Source organism: Ceratotherium simum, chromosome 5, assembly GCF_057802395.1.
Source record: "Ceratotherium simum simum isolate JZ-2026a chromosome 5, ASM5780239v1, whole genome shotgun sequence".
In the NCBI taxonomy this organism is placed as follows: Eukaryota; Metazoa; Chordata; class Mammalia; order Perissodactyla; family Rhinocerotidae; genus Ceratotherium; species Ceratotherium simum.
The window spans coordinates 37,594,078-37,621,726 of NC_141904.1; the positions used below are offsets into that span (position 1 = coordinate 37,594,078).

The 27,649-nt window shown below is 39.4% G+C and overlaps 1 long non-coding RNA gene across 4 annotated transcripts; it reads left to right on the forward strand.

Annotated features, from left to right (window-relative positions):
- The first annotated feature begins 223 nt into the window (after nucleotides 1-223).
- Nucleotides 224-27,085, forward strand: LOC147917005 (uncharacterized). 4 transcript variants are annotated; one of them, XR_015552191.1, is made up of 7 exons: nucleotides 224-384; nucleotides 3,407-3,692; nucleotides 7,080-7,354; nucleotides 9,247-9,346; nucleotides 12,764-12,828; nucleotides 23,564-23,678; nucleotides 26,800-27,085. It is a non-coding gene; the product is annotated as an uncharacterized LOC147917005 (long non-coding RNA). The 4 variants fall into 4 exon arrangements; XR_015552189.1 differs by lacking the exon at nucleotides 3,407-3,692 and having other exon boundaries at nucleotides 242-384; nucleotides 12,746-12,828; XR_015552190.1 differs by lacking the exon at nucleotides 3,407-3,692 and having other exon boundaries at nucleotides 242-384; nucleotides 23,564-23,687.
- The last annotated feature ends 564 nt before the right edge of the window (nucleotides 27,086-27,649 follow it).

The window sequence follows — 27,649 nt, forward strand, 5'->3', positions numbered from 1 at the left end:
CAGTCTCTCCATGGCGGGAGCCCCACACACTCCGCCACCACCCCACACTCTCCACCCGCTCCTTGTGCACACCCTGCCCTGCTCAAGTCAGCTCAGTTGCCAGGCTGCAGAGAATCCAGTCACCAATCTATGCAGGCCCACACGTTGCCTGAGGGCTTGTTGTTGGGTGGGGCCAGTCTCTAGGGTGGGCTGCCTGCCCTGGCTGAGCTGGATTAAATCGGTGCTCTAGCGGGTGGAGCAGACCCTGGGCTAGCAGGTCTCAGGGAGAACTCCAATGGCGTCTGTGTCAGCACGCTCACACCAGGCCACAACAATGGCCGCCGCCAATGTCCCAGTCCCTGGAGAGGTCTCACCCCTCACCGAGATGTACTCAGGGCCTATTAGGTGAGTTCTTGTCACCGAAGCACTGTGTACCTTTCTTTCTGGTGATTTTAGGATGTTTTCTGGAACGGGTGAGTTTGTGCGTGGGCCCTTTAAGAGCCAGTTTTAGTTTCTTTGTGAACCGGGTTTTCTGGGGGTGCTACCCAATGCTTTAGTAGCAGGCAAAGTCAGATATTATGCCACTGGTGTCGATTGTGCTGGGTCCACAAAATGCCCACAGCGGGGGCGCTCCCCGGCTCAGGACCCCGCGCCTCCAGGGAGGGTGCGTACCTGTGAGCTGCTCCCGGCGGCCGTGACGCTGGCGGCTTGTGAAGGCGGCGTTTTTCCTCTCCAGAAGGGAGTCTCTGCCTCTTCTACCCCAGTTATGATTGTCCGTTGTTGCAGGAGCTCCTCTCATCCAGTTTTCAGTTCTGTCTCAGGGGTAATTTTTCCACGAGTAGTTGTAAATTGGCTGTGTCCACGGGAGGAGGTGAGTTCAGAGTCTGCCTACGCCGCCATCTTGACTCCGCCTCTTGAAATCCATTTAAAATGTACAGGATATAATCAGATGTTCACTTTAATATAAATTTCCATTATTGTGGATGTGTGAATGAGCCTGAAGCTTAGTATCTATGTTTTGAGAAAACTGAGCAATAATCGCCTGAAACCGTTATATTTGAAACGCGTTTGAAAATCAAGTTTGCAGAGCCAGCCCTGGTGGTCTAGTGGTTAAGATTCAGTGCTCTCACCACTTCGGTAGCCTGGGTTCACTTCCCAGTTGTGGAACCACACTACCTCTCTGTCAGTTGCCATGCTGTGGTGGTGGCTCATATAGAAGAACTAGAATGAATTACAGCTAGGATATACAACCATGCACTGGGGCTTTGGCGAGAAGGAAAGAAAAAGACGAAGATTGGCAATGGATGTTAGCTCAGGGTGAATCCTTCTCACAAAACAACCAACCAACCAACCAAAAAAAGCCAGTTCTCACCCAAAAGAAGAAACTATCTCTGAAAAGCAAGTCCAAAATAAAAATGGTTTTGAGATGTCATTGTTGCATAAAAAAAAAAAATTCAAATTTGCAAACTTTTTTTTTCTCCCTAGAAAGATTAGCCCTGAGCTAACATGTGTGCCAATCTTCCTCTGCTTTTGTATGTGGATCGCTGCCACAGCATGGCTTCATGAGTGGTGTAGGTCGGCGCCTGGGATCCAAACCCATGAACCCGGGCCGACGAAGCGGAGCATGCTCAACTTAACCTCTACACCACAGGGCTGGCCCCCAAAGTTGCAAAATTTAAGAAAAATTGTGATCACTTTTTTCAATTATAAACAGAGAAACTCTGACTAGAGTATTACAATAAAATAAACAGATCAAATAAAAAATACATAAAGCTTCAAGATCAGTTTTTTAATTACCTTGGAAACTGAAATTTATTAAAAATATATGAAAAATTGGTGACATTCTAAATGGGGGACATTTTCAAATCTGTTTAGGTCAAAAAGAGGCTGCCAATCTGAAAAATGTGTTCTTATGAAAAATGACACAGTTAACAAACACATTTGAGTGTGCTTTTTAAAAAAATCATATGTATTCCAATTCTTTTTCTCATAGTTAGATGAATGCATGGTTGTTACTGATTAGGCAATTGTTTATTATATTTTTTAATGGTGATGTCTGTGAAGATGTATGTAGGTAAAATAACTGGTGAAAATATTTTCAACCAAATAGTAAAATTTTAGCACACAACATTTTCTAGAAACAAATGTATGGGAATATGCTGAGATGAAGCCAAATCGATGACAGACAGAACTCCAGAAGTGGTAACCCACATCAAGGCTCCTGCTCCAAGAACACTTTTATGCAAATAATGTTTTTATATTTCCTCAGAGGACTAGTAAAGAAGTAAATACTGCTTTAAAAAAATCAGTGGTTTGATTAGTTGTTCTGTTGAACCAAATTTATAATGAACATGTTGATTTTGAGAGCTTGCTTTATTACGCGGATGTATATTGGCTTAGCCAGAAGTAGCTGCTGGTCGGAGTTTTCTGACTTACGACTGAATTGTTACTTTTCCTTATGAAAAAAAAAAGAAAAAGCTATGACAAAGGGTAAAACACAGATTAACTGAATGAATTCTTTATATGTCCACCTTATTAATCAAAGTGGTTCACAAAATTGATACAATTTGCATTTTAAAAGCTAAACTCTCAAATGACAATTACAAAGTAAAGCTAATGTTTTCACTGCACAAGGCAAGATTGCTAGAGTGAAAATAAAGTTTGAGTTTGAAAAAAGTTCGTGGTGGAACTACCAGTTGTTTGAGACTGTTGATTTATTTACATCAGATGAGATTTAAAAGACTGGCACTAAACTAAAAATCATCAGTCAGTTTTTTTCACTGAAAAAAGTCCCTTGAGGAGGGTATTATGTTAAGTGAAATAAGCCAGAAAGAGAAAGACACACGATGCATGATTTCACTCATATGTGGAAGATAAACCAACACATGGACAGGTAGAACTATTTGGTGGTTACCTAGGGCTAGAGGGGTTGCGGGTGGGCACAAGAGGTGGAGGGATGCACTTATGTGGTGACTGATAAACAATAATGTACAACAAAAATTTCACACACAAAAAAAAAAGTTAAAAAAAAAAAAGAAAAGAAAAAGATAAGCCACAGGGAGGGAAAAAAAGTCCCTTGACGAGTAGTCTAAGATAATAAGGGAGCTGAAAATGATCAGAAGTGAGTTCAGTTTGTCAATAAATCACAAGCAATTTGATTCTGTGGCGCACTGTGGTAGCTATAGATTTGGCCTGCCTAGCACATTTTCCCATCCACCTAAGGGTTGAAACCTCATTTCTTTTGGGCGATGGTGGGTAGGGAGACCAGCTGTCCTGGTTTGCCCCAACCCAGTTTTAGTACTTAAAGTTCTGTGTACAGGAAACCGCCCGGTCCTGGGAAAATAGGAAGAGGTGGTCTCTCTAGGGGTGGGGATGTGAAGTGGTGAGAGTCTGACACTCAAACTCTTCCTTTCTTCCCTGACCATAGGTGTGGCACTAGATCAAGGTCTGATCAATCACTGCATCCTACCTATGTGGTCACAGTGATTGAATGAGAGATGGATTTGAGGAAAGCTGGTCTGTCTGGCACTTTTCTGTTAGAGGTCATAGGGAAAATGAGCTCCTTTTAATATGCACAGTTTACCATGACCACCATCTTGATTGCCATGTGGAAAGACTCTGCCTTGGAAATGGAGAGCCAAAGCCTTGAGCATTTGACCCCTGGAAACAGCCACCACTGAAGCCAGCTGCAAGCCTGGACTTCAAACTAAGATGTAAGGTCCTTTTTCTGCTTCAGCTGGTTTGGGCTGAGTTTCTATCGCTTGCAACCATAAGAACCCTGACCACTACAATCTGTCAGCGTGAAGACATATTTATTAAAATTTTAATCAACAGTAGTCTGAAAATGTTGTACTGTTCCACCTCTTTGTCAGCAGTTAGGGCATTTCCACTTAATGATTATCCCACATAGCTCATACAGCAGTTAAAAAATTATATCCATACATTTAACTGTCTGGATTCTAGAAATATTGTGACACCAACAGCAAAAAGAAATTGCCTGATGTGAGCTGTCAGGTCTCTTCTATTCAGTCTAATTATCCAAAATTGATGTACTTGATGCAAGAGCTCACATCAACTAAGCAAGGAAACAGGTAGGAAAAATCTTTTGAAAACTTTCCTGATGGCAAGAAATGTAAAATGTTTCTTAAATTAAAATAAGCATGGCCATGTTATGTATTAGAATGTAAAGTTGACATAAAATTTTAAATTGAGAGCCTGGGGGCCGGCCCGGTGGCTTAGCGGTTGGGTGCGTGCGCTCTGCTGCTGGCGGCCCGGGTTCGGATCCCAGGCGCGCACAGACGCACCGCTTCTCCCGCCGTGCTGAGGCCGCGTCCCACATGCAGTGACTGGAAGGATGTGCAGCTATGACATACAACTATCTACTGGGGCTTTGGTGGAAAAATAAATTAAAAAAAAAAAAAAATTTAAAAATTTAAATTGAGAGCCTGGACTTCAAAGATATTTCTTACTTGTGCCTAGTTGCTTTAGTTTATATATCCTAGGTATTAGGATTTGCATAAAAAACTTAGCAAAGTCTCACAATGGAAATGGGGGCCCATTAAAATTTTTGAAAAAACTAGAGACATGACCAGAGATACTAACAGCAATAGATGAGATGGTCTGGAAAGAGAGGAGGTTAGAGATGAGACCCTTTAGGAGTTCAATGCAATTGTCTAGACAAGAAATGATGACAGTCTCAATTAAGATAAATGATTACCTACTCTGGTTTCCACCTGACCCATGCAAAGCACCAATCATAAAAGGGAAAGTAAGTATTGAATACCAAACAATCAACATATATAAATTTCTTTATTTAGCAAACTCTTAGACAGCATTTTTTAAGAGCAGGCGCTGTTCCAAGCACTTTACAATTATTAGCTCATTTAGTTCTCATAATAAATTTATGAGGTAGGTACTATTAATACCTCCATTGTACAGATGGGGACACAGAGGCAAAGGGAGAGTAAGTAACTTGTCCATGTTCATCCACCTAATAAATGGTGAAGCCAAAATTTGAAACCAGATAATCTGACCCCAAATCCCTTAGTTTTAACTGCAATGCTATGCCCCTTTTTTGGGGAGTAGGGAGAGGAGAACTGTATAATTTGAGTGTTATACTCAAGATATACATTTTAAGGCATCATTTTGAGAGTGAAAATGTAAACAGGTGAGGAGAAAGCTACTTTGTAGTCCTGAATCATTCAGAACTTCTAGATGGATTTGTGGAAGAGAACTTGATCCATGTAGGAAAAATTGCTAAGCACAGAAAAGCATTCTCCAAGGTTGTAATATTAGCTCCACCTTGGTTGATGCTTAAGTAAAAATAAATAAATAAAATAAAAATGTAAGAACCTGTGTTTATCAAGGCACACTTCAGTTAAATATATGTACAATATCTCTAGAAATCAATATTGTGGTTGGGAAATATAAATACATTTATCATGTTTTGCATTGGCATTCGGGGAGAGGTGAAGTGAAAGGCATTTTGTTGTTTTTCTACCTGCGGCAGCAGTGTAAATTTTGAGGTTTCCAAAGAACTGAAGTCAGCTCAGTTAATGAAAGACCACACAGCTAACAAATATCATGAATGACGGAAGGAAATTCACAATGGTAAACACTAGTGAAGCTGAAAATCTGTTAGGAAAAAGCCGTTATATTTTTTAAAAAAGAAAAAGCCACTAATACCAAAAAAATTATCACCTGTCTAAAGGATAAGAGAGAGGTAACTACAATTAATTTAATGAATTAGTTTAGTGAACATTGCAGACATAACATGACAACCATATTATTAAATCTGCTCCTGGGAATTTTGTAAACATTTTACACACATGTCTTTTGTCATTTAATTCTCATGACAACCCTATAAGTTTTTATTATCACCATACTTCTATAGATAAGTAAATTGGAGCACAAAGAATAAAGGTCACGTAAGTAGTAAGCCAGGGAAAGGAGATTCGAAACTCTCAGTGCCCCTACCTACACAGACAGTTTTGTACATTCAGTTCCTGCGTTTCTCTCCCTGATGGTTTTCCCTGGCAATGAGAGCATGCTGTGGAGTTAAGACCCCAGGAGCAACCTTCAACCAAGAGGTTCAGGAATTGGTAGAAAAATACTCCAACTTCTTTGCCTCTCTGTGAGACAACTCTAAGTATTTCTACACAGTCCCCAGAGGGGTGAGCCCCAGTTGCTCCTAGTAGTAACTCACTCATTAATGTCCCGTTTCTTGGCTTTCCTTCTTTCCAGGTCTTGCTTCCCCACTCTCTCACCATCCTTCCAGGGATCACTTCCCGAATCAACTACTTGCATCCAAATCTTTGCCTTTGGATAAACTCAGCCTAAGACAAAACCCAAGCAAGTCTGCCCCCAGCTTGAGCCTCTGAGTATCTGTGTGCTATAAGAGCTTGTTGTCACCACAGTCCCTGTGGGAGGGTACACGCTCATTTTACTGCTTTGGACAAAACTTGAAATTTGCCATGTGACTATATCTTTATCTTATACCCCAAATCCCCAAAAACTTGTGTCTGGGAAAGAGAGGCCCAGCCTGGTAACCATGACCTTCACAAGGGCTGGATTATTTCTTCCAAATCCCCAGTCTCTGTTAACAGATTCTCTGATGCCTGCTTCTAGGCTACTCTGACATGTATCGCTATCCCCTCAACCAGGTTGCTGCTCTGCCTCAGCCTCAGCTCTTTGTTCCTGCTTAGCCCCGCCAGGGTCCACTATGGCTCTGTGAAGGACAATCTGGGTGGCCCTCAGCTTCCATAGACCCAGCTCCAGAACAGATCTGCTTCTCCGACTTCTACTCCTTCCCCACACTGTCCACACCTCACCTTCTCATGTACAGTTGGTGTCACTGCATTGATTCATGCTAAGAAAACTGCAGTTTTGCCCATTATTGCTTTTGTACCATCAGTGCAAATGTCAACACAGTGAAAGAAGTAAATAATATCTTAGTATTATTATGAAAATAATTGTGACTCACTTTGAGAACTACTACACTAGAACATTTTATGGTGGGTTTAGTTATAGCCTCCCAAAAGAAAAGTCCTAACCCTTAGAACCTGTGAATGAGACATTATTTGCAAAATGGGTCTTTGCAGATGTAATTAAGGATCTCAAGATGAGATCATCCTGGATTGAGGATCCAATGAGAAGTGTCTTTATAAGAGAACAGAAGGCACGAAGACAGAGGAAAGAAGGCCATGTGAAAACGGAAGCAGAGATTGGAGTGATGTGTCTACAAACCAAGGAACCCCAAGGATTACTTGCAATTACCGAAGCTAGGAGAGAGGCATGGAATGGCTTCTCCTTCAGAACCTCCAGAAGGAACCAACCCTGCTGCCACCTTGATTTCAGACTTCAGGCCTCCAGAACTGTGAGAGAATAGATTTCTGTTTTAAGTCAAGTTTGTGGTAATTTATTACAGCAGCCCTCAGAAACGAATACACCATGCAACATCTTGCTTCCTCCTTTGACCAGTTCCCTTGGTCTCTGACTTTTTTGATTCCTTTTAACTCCATCTTCCCACGAAGCAATAAATTCAGCAAAATTTTTTTTTCTCAAAGATAATAATATTTAAGATAACCTCCAGATAGTCACAGATGCCTTTGTTTTTAATCATATTACATGTAAGCCCTTGTGCAAAGATGTTTTTATTTTGAGCCAGTTGACATAAGCACTGAAATATTAAATAAAAATGTAGATACACAGACGTAAATTTAGGTAGCATCTTAGCAGGACAAACTTACAGACAACCTCTCAGTGCATCAGCATATTTTATTATAATTTCCACTCTACTGTGAGTGACTCTAGGGCAGAGGGTGCTAATTTGTTCTTTTATCTTTAGAGCTGAGCATAAACTTGGCCTAAAATGAGTTTTCAATAAATTAGCTGAAGAAAGAGATCAGTGGTCATGAACTGATGCCTGCAGACCCATGTAGCACAGACATGTATATTTTGACCTGCACAGCATTATTGTTTTTCTTTTTTTAATTCAAGTTAGTTTTCAATCTTTAAAATTCAGTGGAGCCCACATACAGATTTAGATTAGTAGTTTCTCTTGGAAACCAGGAAGGTCTTGCAACACTAAGCCCACTTTCCTGAAAGGCAACACTTAGCTTGAGGTGAGCTGCACCCTCTGGAAAGGGTCTGGGCTCCTCAGTGCCCTGCAGTATTTGCCTGCCTACCCTCTCATTAATGTTTCCAGCCTGAGCCCAAAGCATGAGCTGCCACCTCTGTTTGACACCCCAGTTTAAGGGGAAGATGTGAGGGTGATACCGGGCAATGGGCTCTCGCTGCTAGCTGCAATCTGAGCCAATTAATCACAATGAGTTAGGGATCGAGAAAGGAAGTTTAATTAGATTAGATTAGCCAGCAAATTGAAAGATGGGTGACTAATGTCTCAAAAACCCATCTTCCAAGTTACATAGGGAAAATGGTCAGTAAGGAGGGGGTCCAGGGATATTGGTCTCCAGGCGTGATGGACTCCAGGCATCACATTGTTCCATTTTTCTGTCAGCTGTGATGGATATCTTGCAGATATATTTTCCGCCTGTGGTCAGCCTGTTCCTGGAGAGAAACTCAATAGAACAAAGTTTTAATTTATCAAGCTATCGGGGAATATATGTAAGTGGAGGCCATAAATTAGGAAAGCATGTGAATTTTGTTAGAGTATGTACAGAGCAGCAAGTAGTCACACAGAAGACGGGCTGGGGCCGTTTAGCATAACAAGATGGTCTCACTTATGCTCACTTACATGGGCAGTCACGAGACTGGGCAGCTTTAATATCCTGCATTACCTTACTGTAGCATTTGACACTCAACGGTTGGGCTAAGTGCACAAAGGCTGACTTTTCTTTTTTTTAGTTGGTTTTTCTGTGTATCTGAAGTAATTGGTAATGAAATTATTCTGTCTTTGTTTTCCTAATGTCTTACTCAGATCTTTGATAGTCAGTGAGAATTTCACTCCAAGAGTAGAACTACATCTTTGCCTCTTGAACTATTACAGCAGCCTCCTTTAGAAATGATTCCCTGGTATTATGGAATGAATGTTTGTGTCCCCCTCAAATTGTAATGTTTGTGACCCCCAATGTGATGGTATTAGGAGGTGGGGCCTTTGGGAGGTAATTAGGTTTAAATGAGATCACGAAGGTGGTGTCTTTATGATGGGATTAGTGCCTTCTCTCTCTCTCTCTCTCTCTCTCTCCCTCTCTCTCTCTCACTCTCACTCTCTCTCTGTTCCTCCTCCCTACCCCCACCCGTGTGAAGACACCATGAGAAGGCAGCCATCTGCAAGCCAGGAAGAGGACCCACACCAGAACCTGACCATGCGGGCACCCTGATCTCAGACTTCCCAGCCTCCACAACTGTGAGAAATCAATGTCTATTGTTTAAGCCACACAGTCTATGGTTTTTGTTCTAGAAGCCTGAGCTGACTAACCTGGCTTCCCTTTGACCTGTTCTGCACTTTGCAGCCAGTGATCTTTCTGTTTCGAGATTGATGTTACTCCTTTACTCAAAAATCTTCAGTAACCTCTTTAATTCCAAAAGACAGATTATAACTGCTGGCCTAGCTCCTACCATCTCTCTAGCCTTCATTCACCTTATATCGCTAATCACAGGGAACTAATTGCTGTTTCTTGAAAACTCCAAATACTTTCTTACTTCACTGGAATACATATAGTGACTTCCTGATCTCAGGAATTGCTCTGCACCATTCTAAACATTTTCACGTCATGAGTAGCCTATTTTTCCTTAGTATCAAAGCTTGTCAAGCTTTTACAAAGAAGGATGAAGTAGAAGAAGTTTAACATATCATAGAAAAGGAAACTTTAGCCAACCAGTTTTACAACGTGCGTGGGGCACCTTGAAGTTGAGCCAACATGAGTGGGTGAACAGCTTTTCAGACAAGTATGACACAGAGGGGATTTAAAAGAACCCGTTTTTGAGACTCCCTGTTTCATTACCAAGGTTTTCAGAGAAGCCTCAGATACAGTCAGTAACTCTGCTCCTGACATTGCAAACTGCTACTGCGACAATAATATATAGTAGGAGAAGACTGCACTAGGAACTTTAATACCAGGGTTCTGGTTCTGCCTTTGTCTCTTCCTTATTTTATGTCTTTACACAACACATATAACTTCTCCCATATTATAATTACATGTTATTTTATAAAAGTACCTCATAAACATATTTTGAAGTGCTTTTAGCTTCCCTAGTGTAGTCCAGTTATCAGAAGGACCTAGATAAGACTGCTTGAATGTTCATATTCCATGCCTTGGGGAAAAGGAAACCCAGTGCCCTGGCTAAAACCTCTATGAATTCCCTGTGGAGTTATGGTCTCATGGCCCTGCTGACTCTGGCTGCCTCCACTGAATTCTTGTTCTCCATTGTGCAATTTGAGGCTGCTCCTTCCTCTCTACCCTGTCTTCAGTCCATTCCTTAGTTTTCATACCAAAAACAGCTCTATTTATCCAAGATTTTGAGTACGTAGCAGTCTACAATGAATGTTTAGAGAGGTGGAGCCACATATGCATCTTAAAATCAAACATTGTTCTCAGCAGTCTTTTGGCTACCTCTCTTGTTTCTGTACTCACTCCTCTCTCCTCTATGCTTGCTCTCTCAGAAGAAAAAAAAACCATAAAAAACAAATTCTTTCCATTTCCTTCTGTAGAGCAGTTTAACCTTCTCAAGCTCCTATTTCCCACAGCAGCTCTGAGATTTCACCCAGGACTTTTATGGTTTCCTTTTTTAGTTATAAATCTTTGGACTATCTAGTATTTGTTTTCGTCTAAGAATAATTTTTAAAATTTTTTATTACTTTGTATAAACCAACACAAGTAGGATATAAAGTAGCAAACAAACCAAAAAACAAAAAAATCAACAAACCAAAAAACAAGGATTAACAAGAGTGTCTTGCTCAGAAGAAATCAAAGAAGCCCTCAAAGACTGTGTTTGTTGCCGGGCTCTGTGCATACATTGGTACCCTGCTCAGGTCCCCTCAGAATCTCCTTAGGCTACACAAGCAACTTTCTTCAACGGTTGCCCTTTGGCTATCGGAGCCACCTCTAGTTGGAAGGTTGGAGATGCCTGAGAGTTCACATTCCCCAAAGTGGCTGGTAGCCAGCCACTGACTAGTGAGGGTGTACAAAGCCCAGCTCCCTGGTCTCATGACTGGTTGAACTCAGAGGTGTAATTTATGCTCCAGAGGTCCCTACAGGATCAGACTGAGTCCAGGAATTCACCTAAAACTGTACCTTTGCTTATCTGCCTCCTCTTCCCTGTCTTGCTTCCCCCACTCCCTTACTAGTCTGCCTTGGGAGTACTTCCTTAGTAAGTCACTTCCACTTGAATCTGTGGCTCAGTCTGCTTCTGGGAGAACCCAATCTAAAATACTAGGTATTCCATTTTGTGTGGTAAACAACCTGAGAATTCACTCTTTAGTACATATACACTGAACACCTCTTATATGTATTGGGTACTATTAAGAAAAAATCATGGGGGCCTGCCCGGTGGCGTAGTGGTTAAGTGCGCACATTCTGGTTTGGCAGCCTCGGGTTCGCAGGTTCGGATCCCGGGGGCGCACCGACACACTGCTTGTCAAGCCATGCTGTGGTCGCGTCCCATATAAAATAGAGAAAGGTGGGCACGGATGTTAGCCCAAGGCCAATCTTCCTCGTCAAAAAGAGGAGCTTTGGCATCGGATGTTGGCTCAGGGCTGATCTTCCTCACAAAAAAAAAAAAAGAAAAGAAACGATCATGATCATGTGTATAATACAGTCTGTACTCTCATGAAAAGTACAAACCAGTTAGTGAGATAAGACATGGAGAGCCATAAATATAATTTGAGGCCATGTGTCCTTTATTCATGCAGAAAATATTGAACATCCTCTACTTAACACATGATAGAATCTCAAAGAAATAGGGAAGGAGGGCTCACAGCTTCATGGTCTTATGTGCTGGGTTTCAGAGGACACATAAGATTTTTAAACAAAAAGTTGGGAGTGGAGGCTGTATTAAGTGGAGAAAATAGTATGAGTAGTTGAGCATTTGAGGTTGAGAAGATGAAGGAAGTCATAGTGTTAAGAGAGCTCTTAAAATGGTCCTCTGTCTTCTGAAAGACTGAATCCCTGCCGTGTAATTTCATCCCTTTACTCTGCCACTCATATCCCATGAGCATATGATAAGAAGAAAGTCAGTGGGTTGTTCTGTTCTTGTGTAAGGGGGACAAATCTTAGGGAACATGTTCAGACATGCAAAAAACATTACATTCTTTGTGTTTTTTTTTTTTTCCTGTGTAATTGTTCTTGTAAGCCTCCATTCCACTGCGGTAGTGGAAATTGAATCTTGGTCAAACTGTGTTTCTCCCTACCACCCCCTTTCCCTCAAGTTGCATCTAAGTTCCAGGAGCCTTTTGGGGAGTTTTGTAGGACCCCTGATCCTTACCATTACCTGGGCATCTGTTACCTGGGTATCAGGCATGGGCAGTTCACTGCTGAGTTGTCCATCATTCCCATCCTCAAGATGCCTTTAGATCCCGCTGTTCTTTCTGCTGCTCCCACGCTGTGCTGGAGCATGGTGTTAGCAAGATGCAAAGTCTCATCTCTATTGAAACTTCCATCATTTCCGTTTCCCTTCCCTCTCTCCTTTCCCTTCCCTCTCTCCTTTCCCTTCCACTTGTAGAATCATATTTAGTAATAAGACAAGAATTGGCTCTTACATTTTTCTGTTTTTTTTTTTCTCTCCCAAACATTGTCTATATTTCGAGTCATTTCCATTCCTTAAGGATTTTGAAACTACCAAGTGAAGAGGAGACATCCTATTCTCTTTCGGCTGTCATTGCTTGAAATGGTGAGTAGAAGTGGGGTGAACTCATAGAAAGAAACAGGGCAGGGAATAGAATGAGGCAAATGAGGTGCCCATAGCACAAAATTGAAGATGGTACTAACTCTCAGGGTCATATAAAAGCTGACCCCCTGAGAATGATTGCCTCCTAAATTTTGTGCCCTACACATCTCTCTTGCCTTATGCTAGTCCCAGACTTGTAAGGAAATACCAATCATTACCAAAAAAAAAAAAAAAAAAAAAAAAAAAAATGCAGTTAATATAAATTTTAGCCTATCTAATACGAACAAAAGAATAAAGGAAATATCAACAGTGGTTATCTCTTTATAGTGGATTATGGATGCTATCAATGTTCTTTATTCTATTCTGTATTTTTCTCATTTCCTCCAATAAGCATGTAATAATTTTATAATAAAAAATCAAACTCTAGGGCCGGCCCCGTGGCTTAGCGGTTGGGTGCGCGCGTTCCACTGCTGGCGGCCCGGTTCGGATCCCGGGCGCGCACCGACACGCCGCTTCTCCGGCCATGCTGAGGCCGTCTCCCACATACAGCAACTAGAAGGATGTGCAGCTATGACATACAACTATCTACGGTGGCTTTGGGGGGAATAATAAATAAATAAAATCTTTAAAAAAAAAAATCAAACTCTATAATATAAAAATTATTGTGGTAAAATATTGACAGTCAGGGAAGCTAGGTGAAGTGTGTATGGGAATTGTCTGTACTATTCTTGCAATTGTTCTGTAAGATTGAAATTATTTTGGGCCGGCCCCGTGGCTTAGCGGTTAAGTGCGCGTGCTCTGCTGCTGGCAGCCCGGGTTCAGATCCGGGGCGCGCACCAATGCACCGCTTCTCCGGCCATGCTGAGGCGGCATCCCACATACAGCAACTAGAAGGATGTGCAACTATGACATGCAACTATCTACTGGCGCTTTGGGGGAAAAAAGAAAAAAAGGTAGAGGATTGGCAATAGATGTTAGCTCAGAGCCGGTCTTCCTCAGCAAAAAGAGGAGGATTAGCATGGATGTTAGCTCAGGGCTGATCTTCCTCACAAAAAAAAAAAAAGAAATTATTTCAAGTTAAAAAATTTTAGTCATGAATATTATTAAAAAATTTTTAAATGTATTAAAAAATTAAAAACCTCGAGACCCAAAATAGGTTGGAGGCTAGCCTAGAATATTTATGAATCCCATAGTTCAACATACTTTCTCAAACGCTTGATATGTATAGACTACTTAATGGCTTTTTCCTCATTAAGATTTTAGTGGATCACCAAATTTAGTAAACTTTCTTAAAAGACTCATTACAGTTTTTATAATGAATAGTTGCAAAGGTTGGTACCCATGAGGCAGATGACACACATGGGAATCTCTGTACCGCTTGGGCTGTAGATCAGGTTTTCTATCCAGTGGGATCTTTATTTTTATTTTTTGGTTTATTTTCTAATGTTATCTTTGCTAAAGTAAATGACTCTATGCCCTGCTCCAGATCACTGGAACTAGGAGCATGTTTTGGTGTTACTATCAGCTACTTCTAGATATTATGATCAAATGTGACCCTGAATTTACTGAGCAATTTTTCACTGACATCATTTCCAGCACTCTGCAAAGTCAATAAACATAACCCCCAAAACTAAAAAGGAAACTATTTCAACTTGAGAGACAGAAAAAAATGGATTCCTAATCTGCTATTTACCTAGGATTTCTTCCCGTTCAGTTATAACGTTTAGATGTGGTTTATAAATATGCCCCGCACTATGCCATTTATTTATGACTCATGCTAGTCCCAGACTTTGTGATTTGTAGAGAACATCATCCATCGCTGAGAAAGGATTGAATGCTCAGTGATTCATCTTCTCAGTTTGAGCTTCCTAAGAAATTGTATCCTCAATATGAAACACTGTAATATGTTGGCTGCATGAAAGCTAGTGAAGATAATAAATGTATCACTGAGGTATGCCACTTGAGCAAGACACTTGAAAGCTAGCGTTAACAATGACATACAGAAATGTGTTTAGGTGATCCTTCAATAGAAAGATTGATGTGAGTTCCTCTCCCCTCAACAGGAAAGATGCTTCAGTGGGGAAACTCAGTTATATTTGCCGCTTTTTTTCCCTTTTAAATAGACTTAATTTGGGCCGGCCCCGTGGCTTAGCGGTTAAGTGCGCGTGCTCCACTACTGGCAGCCTAGGTTTGGATCCCAGGTGCGCACCGACACACCGCTTGTCCGGCCATGCTGAGGTGGCGTACCACATACAGCAACTAGAAGGATGTGCAACTATGACATACAACTATCTACTGGGGCTTTGGGGAGAAAAAGGGACAAAAAAGGAGGAGGATTGGCGATAGATGTTAGCTCAGGGCTGGTCTTCCTCAGCAAAAAGAGGAGGATTGGCATGGATGTTAGCTCACGGCTGATCTTCCTCAAAAAAAAAAAAAAAAAAGAATTTTTTAGAGCAGTTTTAGATTCACAACAAAATTGAGCAGAAGGTACAGAGATTTGCATATACCACCTGCCTCCACATGCACAGCTTCCCCCACTCTCAACATCCCCCACCAGAGTGGTACATTTGTTATAATCGACGAACCTGTATTGACGCCTCATTATTATCCAAAATCTGTAGTTCACATTAGGATTTACTCTTAGTGTTGAACATTCTATAGGTTTGGACAAATAACAACATTATCCACCATCATAGTATCATACAGAATAGTCTCACTGCCTTGAAAATCCTCTGTGCTCTGTCTACTCATTCCTTCCTCCCCCCAACCCCTGGCAACCACTTATCTTTTTACTACCTCCATTGTTTCGCCTTTTCCAGAATATCATATAGTTGAAATAATATATTATGTAGCCTTTTCAAATTGGCTTCTTTCACTTAGTAATATACATTTCAGTTTCCTCCGTGTCTTTTCATGGCTTGACAGCTCATTTCTCTTTAGCACTTAATATTATCCATTGTCTGGTTGTACCACAGTTTATTACCCATTCACCTACTGAAGAATATCTTGGTTGCTTCCAAGTTTTGGCAATTATGAATAAAGCTGCTATAAACATTATGTGCAGGTTTTTGTATGGACATAAGTTTTCAACTCACTTGGGTAAATACCAAGGAGTACAATTGCTGGATCATATGGTAAGAATATGTTTAGTTTTGCAAGAAACCTCCAGACTGTCTTCCAAAGTGGATCTTTGCATTCCCACCATTTTGCATTCCCATCAGCAATGAATGAGAGTTCCTGTTGCTCCACACCCTTGCCAGCATTTGGTGTTGTCAGTGTTTTGGGTTTTGGTCATTCTAATAAGTGTGTAGTGGTATCTCATTGTTGTTTTAATTTGTATTCCCTAATGACAAATGATATGGAGCATCTTTTTGTATGTTTATTTATTTGCCATCTGTGAGGTGTCTGGTAAGCTATCTATTCAAATTTTTGCTCATTTTTTAAATCAAGTTGTTTGTTTTCTTATGGTTAAGTTTTAAGAGTTCTTCGTATATTTTGGATAACAGTCCTTTATCAGATATGTCTTTTGCAAATATTTTCTCCCAGTCTGTCACTTGTCTTCTTATTCTCTTGACAGCTTCTTTCACAGAGCAGAAGTTTTTAATTTTAGTGAATTTCAGTTTATCAATTATTTCTTTCACGGATTGTGCCTTTGGTGTTGTTTCTAAAAGTCATCACCATGCCCAAAGTCTTCTAGGTTTCCTCCTGTGTTATCTTCTAGGAGTTTTATAGTTTTGCATTTTAGATTTAGTTCTATGATCTGTTTTGATTTAATTTTTGTGAAAGGTTTAAGTTCTGTGTCTGGATTCATTTTTTTTTGCATGTGGACACCCAGTTCTTCCAGCACCATTTGTTGAAAAAGATTATCTTTTCTCCATTGTATTGTCTTCCTTTGCCCCTTTGTCAAAGATCAGTCAACTGTATTTATATGGGCTTATTTCTGGGCTCTCTATTATGTTCCATTAATCTATTCATCTATTTTATCACAACGTCAGTCCTCTGACTTTGTTCTTTTTCTTTAACACTCTGTTGGCTATTTATATCTCCATGTAAACTTTAGAATCTGTTTGACTATATCCACAAAATAACTTGATGGGATTTTGATTGTGATTATGTTGAATCTATAAATAAAGTTGAGAAGAATTGACACTTCAACAATATCTATGAACATGGAAAATCTCTATGTTTATTTAGTTCTTCTTTGGTTTCTTTTATCAGAGTTTTGTAGTTTTCCTCATATAGACCTTTTAAAAGTACGTATAGGAAAACACATGCATTCTGGTTGCAATTTGATCATGTTTAAATTTTTTTCCAGTACTTTATTTTTATTACTTTACTTACGCTACATGGTAAAATACAACCAAGTTATTGACCAATTTCAGAAAGTTTCCAATAAACACCAATTAAGTGGTAAAAAAAAAAAACCTACAAGTGCTGACAACTTTTGACCAAGTCAGACACATAAAAAAGAACTCTTTGGATATAGTTCATCCCCAACAAGAATATGGCACAACAGCCAGCACAAATTATACTAACATTGACACTTAAAGCTGGTCAGAATTTTGAATCTCTTTCATGAAACTAGCAAATCAGGTGAAATAATTCTTTTAAGCCTTATAATTGTCAAGGCCAAGAAATACAAAACTACAAAGAAAGGATGTAGAACTATTCCAGATTAAAGGAGACTAAAGAGAAATGACAACTAAACGTAATGCATGATCCTGGATTGGACCCTGGACTGGGGCAAAAACAGCTATAAAAGTCAATATTGGGACAGAGCATGAATTTTAATATGGACAATGGATTATATAATAATATTGTATCAATTTAATTTCCTGATATTGATAATTGTGCTGCGCTCATATAAGATGATGTCCTTGTACTTTGGAAATACACACTGAAGTGTTTAGGAATAGAAGGGCATGATGTTTCCAACTTACTTTCAAATGATACAGAAAAAATTTATACATACATTTTTATATAGAGAGAGGTAATGATAAAGCAAATGCAGGGAAATGTAAACAAACTGGATAAATAGTATATAAAAAACCTTTTTACCATGCAACTGTTCTGTGAGTTAGAAATCATAACAATTAGAAGTTACCAAACCAAAAAAACAGAAGTTTTAAAACTAAGCTCCAAATGTTTAAAAACCATGTATTTGACATATTTTTCTGATTTCACTCTAATAATCCAGACCATTTTTTAGCCCACTCAATAGCTACAGATAGACTATTTGGCTTAAAGGTGTAAACGTAAGGGAAAAATAGTTTAAAATACCACATAATGTTCTATCAATACAAAGCTGCTAGATGGAACACATAAAATTGAAGAGAAAGGCTTCATCTTAGATTCTTACAATCTTTTGCTCCACTACTTGTGAAATTAACTCTGATGGAAAGATTATAGTGTATGTAAGTAGATTTTTTTTCTTCAGTGAAGGAGACCTGGGAGAAGATGGTGTGTCTCTTTCTTTTCATGAGACATGGGAAGTATTTAGAGGTAAAGGGGCATGACATCAGCAATTTACTCTCGAATGGTTCAGAAAATAATAATAGGAGAGAGAGAGAAAGGCTAATAAAGCAAAGGTGGCATAATATTAACATGGTGAACTGAGATGAAGAGTATACGCGAGTCCTTTGTATCATTTTTGTTGTTGTTGTTGTGACTTTTCTTTAAGTTTGCAATTATTTCAAGTAAAAATTTACAGAAAAAGTACAAAAAAATATATTATGAGTTAGATGGTCCTCCTCACAGTCCTCACTCGCTAGTACCAGAACAAATTCCAGATCTTTCTAAAGTAGCTGTCTACACTGGCCATTGTCTAGATCCATCTCAATTTGGTATTGTATTGTATTTTTTTTTTTTTTTTGCAGCCTGTATCTCAAACCCAACGTTAGCTACCGGTGAGCATGACTCAGTCTAGAACTTCCTCTACTGAGAAAATCTGTCAGGATCGGTCAAGTTGTCTAGGGATCTTTCGGCAGTTCATACAGTTAGGCAGGTGTGTAGTACCAATATGCTCATTTTTAGTATATGCTGTTTAGTTGAACCTCAACAAACAAAATAAAACAAAACAAAATCTACTTGGCTTCAAAAACAGAAGATTAGTCTGAGGTTTTCGGTTTACCAGCAGATCCTGCATGGCTGAGAGCTCTGCACTTTCAGTGGCTGTCTGCAGCCTCACTGGCATGAAGCATTTTGGCCTCCCTGAACTCCCAGTCTCTGTGATTATGGTTTTTATTTTCATGATTTCCTTCAGTTTAAAATCAAGGTCAAGTCGCATATTGTTCCCCAGCAAAACAGGATTGACATTCAGTCCAAGCTTTTGTATTTGTATGTCAGTGCCCTCTCTTGCTGTCTATGTAGCTGGTCTGCCATCAGTACTGATATGAAAGCACATTTTCCAGACTCTCAATATTATTGTAAATAATAGGTAACATTAATTTGAAGGGAAATATATTCTATTGGATTTGGGATATTTATTAAGATAGCTAATAAGTATATAACTTGTATTTAATAGAGGATTTGGAAAGGAAGATATATAGTCATATATATTTGGGAATGTTTGGTGAAAAATATTTTGGGAATAATTTAGTGAAAAAAATAATGCATTGATGGGCCGGCCCCGTGGCTTGGTGGTTAAGTGAGTGCGCTCCACTGCTGGCGACCCGGGTTCGGATCCCGGGCTCCCACCGGCGCGCTGCTTCTCCGGCCATGCTGAGGCCGCGTCCCACATACAGCAACTAGAAGGATGTGCAGCTATGACACACAACTATCTACTGGGGCTTTGGGGGGAAAAAAAAAATGCATTGAATCAGTAGAATTAGATGAATATGTTTTGATCAGCAGGATACTTCGGGATGGGGAAGAGGTAGTTCAGTTTCTGCACTTGTATGCTCAAAAAGTAAAGTGAGACAAGAGCTGAGATCTGACCAAATGGAATGGAGGTCTCGATTGAGAACAGATTGTGTAACCTTACGAGTGCACGCTAGGGACCTCTGTCCATGCTAATTATATTATAATGAGCAAAAACACATGAAAATAAAATAAGCTGTATACAAGAGCTAATGGAGCACTGGCATAACATTTAGAAGCAGTTTCAGGAAAAGATAAATAATTAAATCATCTGGGGAAGGGCATAGATTTTAGATAAAAGTGACACACTGCACCTGTGAGTGCCTGGGTATCTTGGCCACTGCACACACGTATCATTTCTCCCACTGGCATAGCTACTACCTGTAAAAATCAGCCAAGAATCTAGGATCCACATGGCCTCACCTGTCTTGCTTACCAGTGCTAGTGCATGGAGGAAACCTGGAAATGGAGATAGCAGAGCTCTCTTCACACAGCTTTTGAGCATTGGTTTTAATATGAACCTGAGAGGAGCTGGCTACTGTGGCTGTCTCACTTTCTCTGGAGGAGATTGGAGTTGAAGGTGAGATGGGTTAAACTTAAAAAGCAAAATGTTCTCTGGAACATGGGTTTGCAACGATAAACAGAACAAGAAGTCATTGAGCACTTTTCCCTCATATATGCCAAGAGCTGACTCCTGCTTGGAATAAATAGTTTTGTCCAACTAAAGAGCTAAATATCTGTGAGAATACATACATTATGATAATTTATTTTCTATGTCCAACAGTGTCATTTAATAAATAAATTTTGCCAACAGTTCATCCTGTTAGCTCTCCAAGCCTAAGGTTTGTCATTAACTTTGTTGGGTGGATTTCCAAGCTTTTTGATGATAATGTAATTTACTCCTATTTTTATTACTCAGAATGCAACTTTGAATGGTGTTTTTCTAGTTTTGGTCTCTTCTCCCACGTTTGTATCAAGATCCATTAGCTATATTGGAAGTAATTATTTTTAATAAAGAAAAAACTCAATAGATTTTTACCAGCAAGGTCACTGCTTCTTCTTTGAAAATAAAGCAATATTTTGATGATCTCATACCAGTAATTGACTAGGTTTCAAAATAGACTATATACTGCGGTCCAGCCACAAATGGATTGCTGAGCTCCTGTCAAAATGTTCAGATAGTCATAGTTATACTTTGTGGTCATATTTTTTTATCCACTGTGTACACATCTCCATTTTATATTTGTTCTGGAGACCTGGGACAGCTGATCAGGAGACCCTTGTTTAAATCTACTTTCATAAGTCTTAAGTCCCCTTATCAACCTTAAAAAATTTTTCTCCTCTCTAGGGAGGGGTGGGGAAAAAGGTGACACTTTATTTTGAGGACAGATGTTTACTGTTCTTAAGAAAGTCACATTAAGATCTCTGAACATCTTCTTTAGAAAAATAGATTCCATTTTATTGAAAAAAATGAAACATTTAGTACATGAAATATTACTCGAAGAAATCTTTGTTTCAAAAATTGTGCCAAAAGTCTGACAATTCCTCAAAAGTTTAAACATAGAGTTACTATATAACCCAGCAATTTCGCTCCTAGGTATATACCCAAGAGAATTAAAAATACACAAAAACTTGTACACAAATTTCATAGCAGCATTATTCATAATGGCCAAAGGTGGAAATAACCCAAATGTCCATCAACTTATGAATGGATAAACAAAATATGATATAGCCATACAATGGAATATTATTCATCCATAAAATGAAATGAAGTACTGATACATACTACAACATGAATGAACTGTGCAAACATGGTGGGTAAAAGAAGCCAGTCACAAAAGACCATATATTATATGATTCCATTTACATGAAATGTCCAGAATAGGCAAATCCATAGAAATAGAAGTTAGATTAGTGGTTGTCACGGTTGGGAATTCCCTAGAAGGTGAATGGGAGTGAATGCTAAAGGGGTGGGGTTTCTTTTGTGGTGATGAAAGTGTTCCGAAATTAGATAGTGGTGATGATTGCACACCTCTGGGAATACACCCAAAATCATTGAATTGTAGACTTTGTGTGTGTGTGTGTGTGTGTGTGTGTGTGTGTGTGTGAGAAAGATTAGCCCTGAGCTAACATCCATTGCCAATCCTCCTCTTTTTTTGCTGAGGAAGATTGGCCCTTGGCTAACATCCGTGCCCATCTTCTCTACTTTATATGTGGGACGCCTGCCACAGCATGGCTTGATAAGCAGTGTGTAGGTCCACGTCCAGGATCCGAACCTGTGAACCTTGGGCTGCCAAAGTGGAGTGTGCCAGTAAGCCACCAGGCCAGCGCTGAATTGTAGACTTTAAATGGGTGATTTTATCGTATATAAATTATATCTCAATAAAACTGTTATTTTTAAATTGTATTTTTAAATTGTATCAACTTTTTATTTAATATCACAACTAAAGAATAGAGACCTGCTTATGAAACATAGCTCAAGTTGGTGATGGAGTTACGACTGGATGTCATTCCTGCCAATATTTACTGCCCTAAGTGAGGTTTTATGTGGGGTTGGAGCAACCATCTCCTTTGAAGCAGGTGTCTGGTTGAAAGGGAAATCTCTCCTTTCCTAATATCATCTCCTGCCAAAATGTGGAGGATCAAATTTTCCTCGGATATCTCTCAAGCAGAAGGGTGAGATTATTTAAGAAAACAACTGAAAGCAGTCTGGTAGTATCTGGATGTTGTTTGTTCTGTTTTCTCATAGAGAAGTAGTTCTCAACCTTGGCAGTGTAGTGGAATCACCTGGAGAGTTTTAACACCACCAATGCCTGGGACCCACCTCCAGAGATTCTGAATTACTTGGTATGAGGTGAGGCCTGGGGTTTGGCATTTTAAAAGCTTCTCCAGTGATTCTAATGTGCAGACAAGGTTGAGAGGCATTGCTGTGGAGAAAAAGGAGTAGCAGAGTATCTGACTAGTGTATCGATCTCTTGATGCTCTGAAATTTCCATTTACTGCTAGTTTTCAAAAGCTTAAAATTAGGCCTAGCCCAGACAGGTGATGTTGGCAAGTGCCTAGAACAGCTAAGTTATTCTTAGTGGTGGTATTTAGGTTAGTACTTTCATTACTAATTTTAAGCTTCCAAGAACCATATGTCAATGATTGATACATTAGATGCTCTATATTGAGGATATAGAATAACGCAGCAGAGACCATCAAAGCTATTAAGTTCAACAAAAGTAAACAATCACATAGAAATGACTCAAAAACACCATGGCTGACATAAACTACGTCTGGTTAGTTGAACTTAGCCAAAATGAGTTGTTCTTTAAGAACAATTTAGGGCCGGCCCCGTGGCTTAGTGGTTAAGTACGCGAGCTCCGCTGCTGGCTGCCTGGGTTCGGACCCTGGTCGCGCACCAACGCACTGCTTCTCCCGCCATGCTGAGGCCGTGTCCCACAAACAGCAACTAGGAGGCTGTGCAACTATGACATACAACTATCTACTGGGGCTTTGGGGGAAAAAAATAAATAAATAAAAATTAAAAAAAAAACAACAACAAAAAAACAATTTAAAAGTTATCTTTGGGCCAGCCCCAGTGGCCCAGTGGTTAAGTTAGGCACGTTCCACTTCAGCAGCCCGGTTCAGTCCCGGGCATGGACCTACACCACTTGTCTATCAGTGGCCATGCTATGGCGGCAGCCCACATACAAAATAGAGGAAGACTGGCACAGATGTTAGCTCATGGCAAATCTTCCTCAGCCAAAAAAGAAAAGACAAAAGCCATCTTTAAGACTATAATGATTTTTAAGAATGTAACCAGCTTTCTGAGAAAGTCACAGTTAATCCTTTATTTCAAAATTATGATTGATATTGTTTATTGCTTTTTCCTCAGAAACCTCCAAAGTGCTTGAGAATCACAGACCGATACTCCTGCAGTCACAACTTCAGAAACACTTTTAGAGGTTCATGGCTTCCATCAACAGTAAATTATGCCCAAGACCACACCGGTAATGCCTGTATGGCGCCTTTGACTTTTTAAACCTGATTTTTAAAAACCATAATTTCACATGTGAAATGTGCACATTTCTTTATACATATTGCACTGCAATAAAAGATTTTTAAATTATACATATAAGTAATTTTAAAAGTCAAACACGTCAATAAACCTGATAGTAAAAACCCACCATCCCCTATCTCCACCTTTCTCTATCCTTGCTTTCCATTCCCCAGAAGTAACCTCTTTACACACTTCTGGCTGGTTCTTCAGTATTTACTACCATATTTCTAGATGCCAGTTTATGAGGCTATTAATTCATCCTCAAAATCATTGTCAGAGTGGTAAAATTCTTCCCAATGACTATAAACACATAGTAGTTTATCAATTCAACTGTTTTCTTTAAAGACATCCTTCCTGGAGCCCTCTGTCCTGTTCTAGTCTAGGGTGGTCACTTTCTAGGTAGGTTACATGGGAGTTCATTTCACCGTAATTTAAGGAATTCCCTTCTTCTGTCCCTGGGGTCATGGTTCCTATGTTTTCACTTTCTTGGATTACACCCTTGCCTTGTGAAGCACATCTCCTATTGGAAGGTAAATTGTTTAAGACCTGCCATTTCTGATTGTGTGTTTATTCTACCCTCATACTGGGGTGATTCAGTTATAGAATTCTATGTTGTAAATAATTTTCTCTTACATTTTGGAAGGCATTGCTCAAAGATCTTCTGGATTCCACTGTTTTTGTTGAGAAGCTTTGTAGTGTTTTATTTATTTCAATTGTAGTGAAATTTCAGGTTGATATGTCTTGATATGATTCTTTGTAATTTATTTTGCTGGGCACTCAGTAAACCTTCACAATCTGGACATTGATATCTTTTGGTTTGGACAAGTTTTATCTTATTTCTTTGAAAAATTTATCATCTCTATTGCTCTTCTTCCTCTTTGTGGAACTCCTATTTGTTTGATGTTAGACTTCCTGGACTAGTTGCACTCACTAATTTTCATATCTTTTTTCCTCCTATTTCCAATATCTTCGATTTTTGTTCTACTTCATAGGAGAATTCCTCTATTTTATTTTCCAACCTAACTATTGAATTTTTAAAAATTTTTGGCTGTCATATTTTCATTTCTAAGAACTCTTTCTAATTCTCTTAATGTACTTTTAAGAAATCTGTTCTTCTGTCATAGATGTAATATCTTCTGTTATCTCTCTAAATGTTGTTACAGATTTTTTTTCTCATTCCGTGCACATTCTGTTTATCTGAACTTCCTTTTTTTATCTCTTTCATGATAGAATGTTTCCTTAAATGTTTTAGTTATTTAGTTATTTATTTTATTTCTTTTTTTTTTTTGCTGAGGAAGATTCTCCCTGAGCTAACATCTGTTGCCAATCTTCCTCTTTTTGCTTGAGGAAGATTATCCCTGGGCTAACATCTGTGCCAATCTTCCTCTTTTTTGTATGTGGGACACTGCCACAGCATGGCTTGATGTGTGGCGTGTAGGTCTGCACCTGGGATCCAGGCCCACGGACTCTAGGCCGCCGAAGTGGAACATGCGAACTTAACTACTACGCCACCGGGCCATCCCCTTTAAATGTTTATTTAAAAGGAAGATAACAAAAAACTATTGGGAGTTTTGTGAAGCTTTGTATATGTGAGTCAGATCACTAGGGGGTGATCAGGCAAGAATCTGGATATTTGATTGGGGCTTCACCAAATCTGAGCATCTGTAGGGTTTTTGTCTTGACTTGGTCAGTTTTCCCAGAGAATAATCCTCCAATCTCCTGCCTAGGATGCAGTTATAGTTTTAATTTTGTCCCCCAAAAAGATAGGTTCAAGCCCTTGCCTCCAGTACCTCAGAATGTGACCTTGTTTGGAAATAGGGTCATTGCAGATGTAATTTGTTAAGATGAGGTCATACTGGAGTAGGATGAGCCCTTAATCCAATATGGTGGTGTTCTTATAAGAAAAAGAGATAGAGCGACATACACACAGGGAGAGGACGACCGTGTGAGGATGGAAGCAAAGACTGGAGTAATGCATCCATGCACCAAGGAACACCTTGGGTTACTAGAAGCTGGAAGAGGCAAGGAAGAATCCTAGAAGTTTCAGAGACAGCAAGGCCCTGCCAACATCTTGATTTAGAACTACTAGCTTCCTGAACTGTGAGACAATATGTGTCTGTTGTTTAAAGCCACCTAGTTTGTAATACTTTGCTACAACAGCCCTAGGAATCTAATATAGGTATATAAGCCTCGTTTTTAAGATTCTAGGAACCTGCAGGGCAAGGGTGCTAGAGGTTCTCCCCATTCAGTATATCTAGAATTCTATGTATTCCCTCTCTTCTCATTATGGCACCTCACCCCTGTGCTCACCTCTGCCTCAGATCCTCTTTGGTTCAATTTTTCCAGTTTCTAACCTCCAATATTATGCCACAATGGAGGAAGGATAGCCTACTGGTGGTACAGGGTGGGGGGAGTGACCAGAGTTCTGACCTGGTGTTTTAACTGCTCCTTATACATATTATCAATCAATCCTCCCATCCTCTCATCCTACCTTTGGAGGTAATTGGTCCTTCTGAGTTCAAGTCTTCTCTGGGGTTTCTGCCCTTCAGATTAGTTTGTTCTAACCTGCTCCCCTTACAATTGAAAGGTAGGTAGGCTTTCAGCTTTTTCAGTGCTAAGTCAATTTTCACATCTCCATCTGCTTTTTTTGCTGTCAATATTTTGGCCTTTATTTTTTAGTCTTATGGGTCTGTATCTTTTTTAAAAAGATCATTTATGATTATTTTGGTGATGACTCAGGAAGAGGCAGAGAAATGGATGTGCTTAATCAAGAATGTTTAGCTGGAAATTCAATCATACAACTTTATAGAGGATCCAGTTACCAGTTAAGTAAGAATAGAAGAGAACTTGCTCAACTTGATAAAGGGCATCTACAAAAAACTTATAGCTAATATAATATTTAATGGCTAAAAAAGGAATGTTTTCTCCTTAAGATCAGAAACAAAAGCAGTATGTTCATCACTTTTACTCAACCTTGTACCAGAGGTTCTAGCCAGTATGATCAGGCAAGGAAAAAAATTAAAAGGCACCCAGATTAGAAAGAAAGAAGTTAAAACTGTCTTTATTTGTAGGTGATGTGATCGTCTATATAGAAAATCCAGGGCTGGCCGGTGACTTCGCGGTGCGCGCGTTCCGCTGCTGGCGGGGCAGGATCGGATCCCGGGCGTGCACCGACGTACCGCTTCTCCAGCCATGCTGAGGCCATGTCCCACATACAGCAACTAGAAGGATGTGCAACTATGAATGCAACTATCTGCTGAGGCTTTGGGGGGGAAAATAAATAAATAAATAAAATTATAAAAAAAAAATCCAATAGAATGTACTAAAAAGCTTCTAGAATTAATAAATTAGTTTAGCAAGGTTGTGGTATACAAGAATTTACAAAAATCAGTTTTTTTCCATATACTAGCAAAGAACAATATTAAATTGAAATTTTAGAAAAACACTATAAATTACAATAGTACAAAAAATAAAACACGTAGGGATAACTCTGACAAAAGATATGAAAGATCTGTACACTGAAAGCTACAAAACATTGCTGAGAGAAATTTTAAAAGGCCTAGGTAAACGAAGTGATATATATACCATGTTCATGGGTTGAAAGACTCAATAATGTTTAGATGTCAATTCTCCCTAAATTGATCTATAGACTCAATGCAATTTCAATCCTGAGGCTTTTTGTGTAGAAACTGACAAGCTGATTGTAAAATTCATTTGAAAGTGTAAATGTCCTACAATAGCTAAAGCAATTTCGAGAAAGAAGAAAAAAGTTAGAGGACTAACATCAGCTAATTTCAAGACTAATAAAGCTATACAAATCAAGATAGTGTGGTATTGGCACAAAGAGAGACAAATAGAGCAATGAAACAGAATAAAGAGAAGAGAAATAGACCCAATTATGTACGGATAACTGATTTTCCC